The 9,121-nt window shown below is 44.2% G+C and overlaps 1 protein-coding gene across 1 annotated transcript in view; it reads right to left on the bottom strand.

The window, feature by feature from the left end:
* The window catches only part of RHOBTB1 (Rho-related BTB domain containing 1), an 84,127-nt gene extending 76,017 nt beyond the window's left edge, over positions 1-8,110 (bottom strand). The window contains exons 1-2 of the mRNA XM_006889031.1: positions 8,013-8,110; positions 5,692-5,742 (exon numbers count right to left, since the gene is read on the bottom strand). The gene's annotated coding sequence lies outside the window, so the exon portion shown is untranslated. The remainder of the gene's footprint in view (positions 1-5,691; positions 5,743-8,012) is intronic.
* Positions 8,111-9,121: the final 1,011 nt, after the last annotated feature.

The following is a 9,121-nucleotide window of genomic DNA, read 5'->3' as shown; positions in this document are numbered from 1 at the left end:
ATATATATGAAAAAATGTCCCCCTTTTGATCATCCCTTTTTATCTTCCAATTCCAGCTCTCTGCCCATTCCATGATAATCCTTTGCTTTGTCTACTCAAGTATGACACTTATGACTTGGAAATATGTATAGTGTGACTAGAAAAAATGTCCCCCTTTTGATGATCCCTTTTTATCTTCCAATTCCAGCTCTCTGCCCATTCTATGATAATACTTTGTCTACTCAAGCTACTCTTTGAAATCTGTTCAGCTCTTTTATTTCAATGCCTCTATCTTTTGTTTTAGCTTCTCGATGCTTTAGTGCAGTCTTCAGGGTCTCTTCTGACATCCATTTTGGTCTTTTGTTTCCTCCTCTGTCATAGTGACCTTTTGTTTTCTTCATGAATGATATACTTTACGTCATCCCATGATTTATCTGATCTTCAATCGCAGGTGCCCAACGCTTCAAACCTATTCTTAAATTCAGGTGGAATATACTCAAGAACATATTCTGGTTCTCATGGTCTTGTTTTCATTTTCTTCGGCCTCAATTTGAACTTACCCATGGGTAATTGATGGTCTGTTCCACAATCGATGCCTGGCCTGGTTTAGACAGCTGATATTGAGCTCTCCAATGATTCCTTCCACAGATGCAGTCAATCTAATTCCTGTGTAGTCCATCTGGTGAGGTCTATCTGTTATATTGCTGTTTGCGTTTTGTAAAAAACGTATTTGTGATGAATCAATCATTCAAAAATCATTGTGTTTGTAGAAGGTACAAAATTTGATCATTCTATTTCTGGCCTCGTTTCTGTCACCAGGTGTGTACTTTCTAACTATCCTTCCTTCTTCATCGTTTCCAATTTTTGCATTCCAGTCACTAATTATCATTAACACATTTTTTTTTCATTAACACATTTTGATTGCATATTTTTTGTTGTTGTTGATGACTGCTGTTGAGCCACGCACAACTCATAGTGACTCTATGAACAAAAGACTTAATGCCTTCCCACAACTATCGTCATTTCTCCAAGTTCATCGAGTTTCCAGAGGCATGTGGTTTAGGAAGTGGATACCACTCCTGATTCCAAACCTGTTTTACAACTGGGAGCTCCACCAAACACTCTCCACAATAGTAAACCATTCTGGTATTTGATACCCCAATGGCACAAGATTCAGCATCACAGCAAACCCAGGTTACTTCATATAGCACACTGACAAGGAGTGATGTGCAAAGTGGAAGAGTGTTTCTTCAGATATAACAGCACTAGTCTCATTCAGTCATGGTTAAGTGTCATCGAGTTGAATATGACTCAGAGTAAGCTTTGCACAAAAAACTTAACTCTGTTCTATAACTAACATAATTTATGTACAGTTACAGAGTTTATAGAGTTTGTAGAGTTTCCAGAGGCATCTAGTTTAGGAAGTGGATACCACTCCTGCTTCCCAGCATGAATCAATCTGGAAGCTCATCTGAACATTGTATATAATAGATAACCATTATGGTATTTAACACGACTATGGAACAGAGTTCAGCATCACAGCAACTCCAAATTGTTCACTACACAAATAGACAAATGATTGCTATGTCTTTAAAAAAATATTCATTCTAAAATGAATAAATTTCTTAATTAATTAATAAATCATAAGGGATTTTAAAGCTGCACCCTCTAGCAGGCCTCCACCCTTGGTGAAAGGCTCAAGGGCCACCCAGTTTGAGGGGGAAAAGAGCAGTAACACACATCAAATATGACCCCCAAAAACTCCCCTTACATGACTGCTATCAAGACGAGACCACCATGGAGATTTACTGCAAAATTTTATAAAAATCTTCAATTTCCTCCTCTTTGGCTTTAACAGTTGGTACGTATATTTGAATAATAGTCATATTAATAGTATCGTATCACTCAACATTGTATTTCAGGATAGAACTTGAAATTGTCTTTTTAACTATTAATGAACCAGATACATTAATAATTTTTAGGGAGCTCTGGTGGCCTACTGGTTAGGAACTGTGCTGCTAATGTAAAAGTACAGAGTTCAAATCCAACAGCTGTTCCATGGAAGAAGGATAGGCAATCTTCTCCCTTGTGTTTACTGCCTTTTAAAATCTGCTTGAGTTTCAGGTACAGGATGGTTCCAAGCCAATGGTACTTAACAACACAACCTAATTTTTAGAAAATATTAATTATGAAAATTGGCTCAAGAAATTGACACTGAATAAACCCTTAACCAGGAAGGGGAAATTAGCCTATGAATCAAAACTATTCCACAACAATGTACTAGCTTCAAAGATTGTATAGACATTTTTTCCCTAACAATTCAAGGAAAAAATAATACAGCCGAAACAGAAGTCCTTACATGGAAGAGAAAAGGAGGGGGGATGAATTCCCAACTTATTTTAAAAGGCCATTTTAATTCTGATGTCAGTGCTACAGAAAGAATGTGAATCAACTTCACATGTGGATAGAGATTAAAATAACAAGCAAAAAAGGGGCTTTACTTAAACTCTTTCACTGTTTAGCTTATTGGTATACCAATGCAGACTGTTGTTATGAACATCTACTAGAAAACAATTTCAAGCCTCTAGTCGCAATAACAATAGACTGTTGTTGTTGCTGTGTATAGTTGAGTCAGAACCCACACAAAGCTGACCATCCCTCAGGTTTTCAGAGGCAGTTAATCACATAGGAGACTGACCATCCATCTCATAGGGCAGTTGGTGGACTGAAACCACCGGCCTTTGGGTGGTAGCAAAACTCCTCACCTCTAAACCATCAGAGTTCCATGTAGGCTGTAAACATAGGAAGTTTTTCCTAAAGAAAGGTGAGTTTACTGTACTTTGATCTTTAAAAAAAATACTGCAAAGTTATGCACAATTTCTGTTTTACTTTCTTTTTTTTTTTGGTATCTGTTTTACTTTCTTACGTCTAATTCTCTTAAAAATTAAACCAATGTTTCCACTCTTCTTGAACTAAAGTTCAACCGTGGTCACTTCAGGAGATAACCCTGTTTATCTGTTAATCAGAAGCACACATTCTGTGGCACCTATTTATATTTTCTTCATAGATGTTAAGGTTTCCACTTTATTACAATTTATAAGAAAAGAAGAAACTTTTGAGGGTTCTGTGAAGTCTTTGATGCTGCAGCTGAGGTCTGAGGAGGGCAGTGGAGGGAAACAGTCCTGATGCAGTGGGGCCAGCCCAATCACCCTTACCTGACATGGAACATTGCTCTGTTGTTATTTTTTTTTTAATTTGAATAAAGGTTTACAAATCATATCAGTTTTTCCTACAATAATTCACAGATACTATATTTTACAATATTAACTGCTGTTGATTAGTAGGCTTAATTAATTAATTAATTAATTTCAATCTCAAATCAAACCAATTTTGAGTAGTTCTTTTCCTTTTACCCAACTTATTACCTTTTTTCCTGCTTCCAGTTTGGTTTGTAGTAGCAAAATGCTTTATATAATCCCCTAAATGCTGAAAAACTTCTCTGAATTAAAGTTCTCAGGCGATTAGCTTGAGCTGGGAATATCTGTACACTTAAATATGAGATAGTAAGGTTTTTGTTAGTAATTTGTTTCTCCATTTCATTTTAAAAAGAAATTATCCCTCTTGTATGGCAGCCTCATGCTATGGAGCTGTTCTGCAATCCCGAAGGCATGCAGTTCAAACTCAACAGCTGCTCTGCAGGAGAAAGAGAGGCAATCTCCTTTGTGCGATTAATAATGTGTCTGAAAACCCAGTGGAGGGTCTGTGTTTCCAACAAAACAGTACACAACAACAACAATTTGTATTATAATAGGGAGCTCTCATATTGTAGTCTATAGGAAATGGCATTGCTAATCCACTGGTGATGCCTGTCTGATGGTTCAAATCCACCAGCAGGTCCTTGAGAGACAGAGGGACCATCTTTTCTCACATGTTTTATAGTCTCCAAAACCCTGATGGAGGGTTCTGGAGGGTCAACTAGGAGTAGGCTCTGACATGATGGCAGTGAAGGTTTTTGGGGGGCATGGTGATACTTCCTAAGAAAGGCGAACAACTGCTACAATTTATTCTACAAAAAAATAAGGAGAAAAAAAGGAAGAAGGAAAGCATGATTAAGAGTAGGAAAAAAGAAGGGAGGAAAGGGGTGAGGGATAAAGAGGGGGAGAGGATATCCTAAACTTAGGCAAAAAGTTGAACATATCCTACTTGACCTTTGGATACTGGCTATTGTCAGGGCTTTGATCTGAATTTATTATGTACCCAAATCTATCTGGCATGTTCCAGACAAACTGGATTCCAGACTGAATTCAGTACTTGAAGTATCATGCAGAATTGTAATACTTTTTTCAAGGTGCTGCACAGGTTCAAACAGCTCACAAATTTATCACAATGCTTTTGCAACAGCAATGCCTTTGAATTTGAGATACTGTAATTTAGTGGTCCTGGATGACTGCATAATCACTCCCTGCTGGGCTGAAATTCTACATTCTGTCTTCCCCCAAACTCTCACCCATTTATCATCTATCCAGACAAAAACTGTACTTGGAATGTTTTCTCCATGCAAACATGGAATTTCAAAGCAATTGTTGGGCTGGGAAATGCTAAATTTCTCAAAGATACATTATTGACTCCCAATTCGCCATGTGCTATCTTAATTTGCTCTTTAATTGCTTCATACATGAATGTTTAATGCCCTGCCTTTTAAATCTGTTTGCGATATCCTCGAGATCAGAAATCACATGATAGGAGAAAGGGCATATTACTTCTTTTTTCCACTGTTTCACTTAAAATGTGAGTTATTCTTCTGCAACAGCTGGGCCACTGAATATCATCATATGAACTGGTGTCTTAGTAAAATCACTTTACTTTCGCTATTAGAGGAGAATGTTATCAACAGAAGAGCTTAGGTAGAGAGTAAGATAGAGACTTGGTGGTGGGTGGCAGGTTTTTGTTGCCTTTTTTTTTAAAGTCCTTTTTCTACCTTTAACTGAACCCTGGTGGACTAGTGGCAAGAACCGGTGCTGCAATGCCCAAGGCATGCAGTTCGAATCCACCAGTTGCTCTGCAGGAAAAGGATGGGCAATCTCCTCCCATGTGATTAACTGCTTCTGGTAAACTGCCAGAGAGTCAGATCCAACTCGACAACGAACAACAACAACAACAACCTTTAATGAGTACTATACTTGAATATATTCTCTAACCTTGTGAATTTCCAAATCCTCATTGTCACTTGGGAATCAAGAGAGTGGCTTCACCCGACAAGTACTCCCTCACCCCAGTTTATTTTTTTGAGATAATGACAACATAACTGGAAAGCATGCAGTACATTATCTGATCCAACTTGGCTGGTGCCCAATAAATATCCACCATTATTATATCGAGTTTCTTCTAAAACTTATGTGCTCAGATTAGCATAGAAGGAAAACCTTAATTATCACGCACCTCTATCCTCGGTATCCTCAACTATCTGACACTACTTTGGTCTCCAAAGTAGAAATAAATAAAAACTCATTGAACAGAGTGATTCAGGGCGCACTTAGTATTATTTCACTCAGAGAGTAAAGAGAATAATTTAGATAACCAGTGAACTTATAATTGAGCCTGTAAAACAAGGGATGAAGATAACTGCCAAGAAGACTGTTCTGCAAGGCATGCTCGGAGTGAGACACAGGATGCCATCAGTCTACGGTCATGAGTTTACACAAGCACACTGACCTGGCTGGCTGGAAGTGAGGACCAGAACACCCTGCTCACAGGTGGACTTACCTGCATGAAAGAGAAAAATACTTGATGAATACTATTGCTGCCTTAGGAACATGAGCAGCCTTGGAATTCTCAGCAGGGTTTTCCTCCACTCCCCCTCCCACAAGGGCAGGCCTTGCTTTACTTTGCCAAAGTGTCTGCACAAAAGTGACATTTCTCTGGGTCAAATGTATCCTGAAATACGGAGGGTAGCATTTTGTAGCATTTGTTAAAATATATTTTTGAACATGTGGGTATTCTTAAAAAAATTAAAATGCACTTGGCTGCACACCAGGGGATGGGAATAACAAAACTCTTACATTTTATAATACAGGAGTCATAGAAAAGGGACATGCCATTGCCCTCAAAGAGCATTCCTGGATATTATTAACACAACTAAGAGTCCCTGGCAGGCACCAACATTAAGTGCTTGGCTACTAACATAAAAGGAGGAGGTTTGAATCCATCAAGAGTTACCTCCAAAGAAAGACCTACAATCTATTTCCAAAAGGTCACAGTACTGAAAACCCCCTGAAGCACTGCCCTTTTCTGATACACAGCATCACCATGAGTTAGAATTGATTAGATGGCTTATCATAACTGAAGAATGGAGCAGTGCTGCCACTTCCTGTTAAACTGTATTTGTATAGGACAGAGACAGTAACAGCAAACCATTTCAATCTCTGTTCTCATGCACTGTCCCATATGATTAAATTTATACTACCTTCTGTCACTATGGGTTGCAGGCGACTCGACAGCACATAACAACCACAACCTTCCAAATCTGGGAAAATAACATGTGATGGAGACGTGTTGAGGGCCACTGTGCTTTTATAGCTAACACCACCTGCAATTCAATAGGTTTTCAACTCCTCCCACACTGAAATGAATCAGTTAAACCCTTTCCTCATATTTAAGGCCAAGCATGATCCAGGAACCTCAGAGAAGCTCTGTTTAATGTAATCACTTACTACACACTCCACCTGTGGAGCAGGATGCAGACACTGAATCTGTTTTCTAGTAACCAAGTAGCTCGAAAGAGGCACTAGAGTTATTGGAAATAAAATATATTTTCATATTTCCAAAGGACTTTCCCTAGGTACCCTACCCCTCAAAAACAGACTGTCCAAGTCAAACAGTTTATTGGCTATTTGATGTAGGAGGACATGACACAAAGATGTAAACTACTGATAAAGAACAGTACTATTGGTGCGGTTTAGAGAGGATACAGAGCAGCACCGAATATATAGCATGGCCTCCTCTGGGGTCCAGGGAGTCCCAAACCAGGGACCCTTCAACCTGGGCATCTGTATGGCTGGGCTCCAGCAGAGTCTGAGAATAGCACAGGCTGGGAAAGTTCAAAGTCAGGGTGACTCTTTTGGTCTCAACTTCCTAGATCTCCCTAGTTCTGAGTGCTTCTCCATGCGTTATCCACCCCCTCCACCCCCCAGCAAATGTGTACAGTCAGCGCCAAAGGCGCAGCTTGTGTACTGACGCGCAAAGCCAAGTCAAAACCCTGCGCTTGGCGCGCCCTTCTAAACTTTCTGGCTTGTCCAAGTCTAAATATTGACATTGCTCCTCGGTTGAGATGTTTGATACTGCTGAGGCTGGAGCAGGCACAGCTAACAGTGCAATCTAATGCTACACTTTCACGGAGTCGGGCCTTCCATTTCCTCATCGCGGGGGTGGGGGTGAGGGTGGGTGGAATCCCTTGTCTGCACCCCTTCCCCCTTAGAGTTCTCTTCCAAAGCTAGCATACAGAGAGACAAGGTGTGGTGTTTTGCAAGCCCCTCAAGGCAGCACCTACGGTTGTCACAGCAACTCACAACAGACTCCATAGACACGGGGGCGGGGGGGGGGGAGCAAAATGTGGGCTGACCAATCAAGTCTTAGGGTTTGCAAGCGCCACGGGGAGAGCATAGCCCCCTTTTCAGGTTCTCTGGTTCCCCACCACTGTCCTTCGAGGGAAAAGAGCCCTGTTACAGGCGCGCCACCAATCCTTCCCTGGGTGACTGTTGTACATTTTCTCAGCTCCAAGTTTGGGGCGCGGCTGTGTGGGTGCTCCTAACAATCTGCTGGTCCCTGGCCGTGGGGTTGGAGGGGGTTTCTGGCCTTGCGGCGGGGCAAGGGCGCCCCCGGCTCGGTCCCACAAGTCTCTCTCTCGGGGTGCTGGCGGCCGCGTGGCGCGGTTCCGGGTCCCCACTTGCCACCCCCTGGGGCCGGGGCGGTGGGGGCTGCGCGGCGGGTGCTCGGAGAAGTTTCCCAGCACAGCGCACTCACGACACAGAACCTACCCTGGAGCCGAGCGAGACGCGAGCTCTCTCCGCCTTCAAGGGCTGGGGGGGAGCAAGGGGGCCCCCCCGCCACTCAGCAGCAGCCACGACTGCGCGCGGTCGCGGGTGTGCGGGGCCCCTGCGTGCGGCGTACCGCCCGCCGCCCAACTTTGCACAAAGGCAGCATGGCACTGGCCGGGCGGGCGGGCTCCCCGGCGCTGAGGCGGCTGCGGCGGGGCGCTGGCGCGAGGGGCTCGCCCCGTCCCCCCCCCCGCCCTCCCCTACGCTCTGCCCCCACCCCACTCCCAGGCGGGGCGCTCGGGCGGAACCCGCGCTCCGCACCTAGCTGCGCCGCGGTGGCGGCTGCCTCTCGCACTGTGACGTTAGCAGCCTCCTCGGCTATTTATATCCGCACGATTGGATTTCATTCATGAAACCAGGGCCTGGCGTGTCTGTGCGCTGGGGCACGGGTGGCAAAGGTGCCTCAGCTTTACGCAGACTGGAGGGGGGCCTGGGCTCCAAGGCAATCTGCCGGGCACGAACATGTCCAGGGTATGGAGACCCCAGCCCTTCTCCCCAGCTGCCCCAGGGGGAGGACCTGGAGGGTCTGCGCTTCCCCCATGCCCGGCGCCCCCCACCCGTTCCCGCACATCCGCTGGCCCTTTGTCCCAGGTTCTGGAAAAGTAAGTTGGGCCACTAACCGACTGGGCAGCATGGCTCTCTTCCCCCTAGGAGCTGGCCGGCCGTGGACTCCGAGGGAGGACATTGGCTTTTGTTTCAAAATCGAGCCCAGCTGCTGACTAAGGGCTGCGCTAGCCCAGCCTCCTCCTCTCCTGGGCGATGCACGTGCTGGCAGGGCCCCCCCCCCTCTGGGTTACCTTCCTCCCGCGTTTCGGCTCCTGGGGTCCCCGCAGGGGGCGGAAGGACGCTTCAGCTGCCCCCAACCCAATAAAGAGGCGATTTACAACCTCCTGTAAATGGCTGAGGGAGGAGGTGAAATTGACTTCTGGCTGCTCGTGGATTGTCAGAAATCTTGGAAACCCACGACAGCCCATCCCAGCTCAGGAAAACTCTTCTCGCTCTTCCTGGACGACTGTGGGCTCCAAGGACTGAGCTAGGGGAGTTTTCAT

This window comes from Elephantulus edwardii, unplaced genomic scaffold (assembly GCF_000299155.1).
Source record: "Elephantulus edwardii isolate Elephantulus edwardi_28Jun2011 unplaced genomic scaffold, EleEdw1.0 scaffold00074, whole genome shotgun sequence".
Taxonomy (NCBI): Eukaryota; Metazoa; Chordata; class Mammalia; order Macroscelidea; family Macroscelididae; genus Elephantulus; species Elephantulus edwardii.
This window is presented reverse-complemented; position numbering and strand designations above follow the sequence as displayed.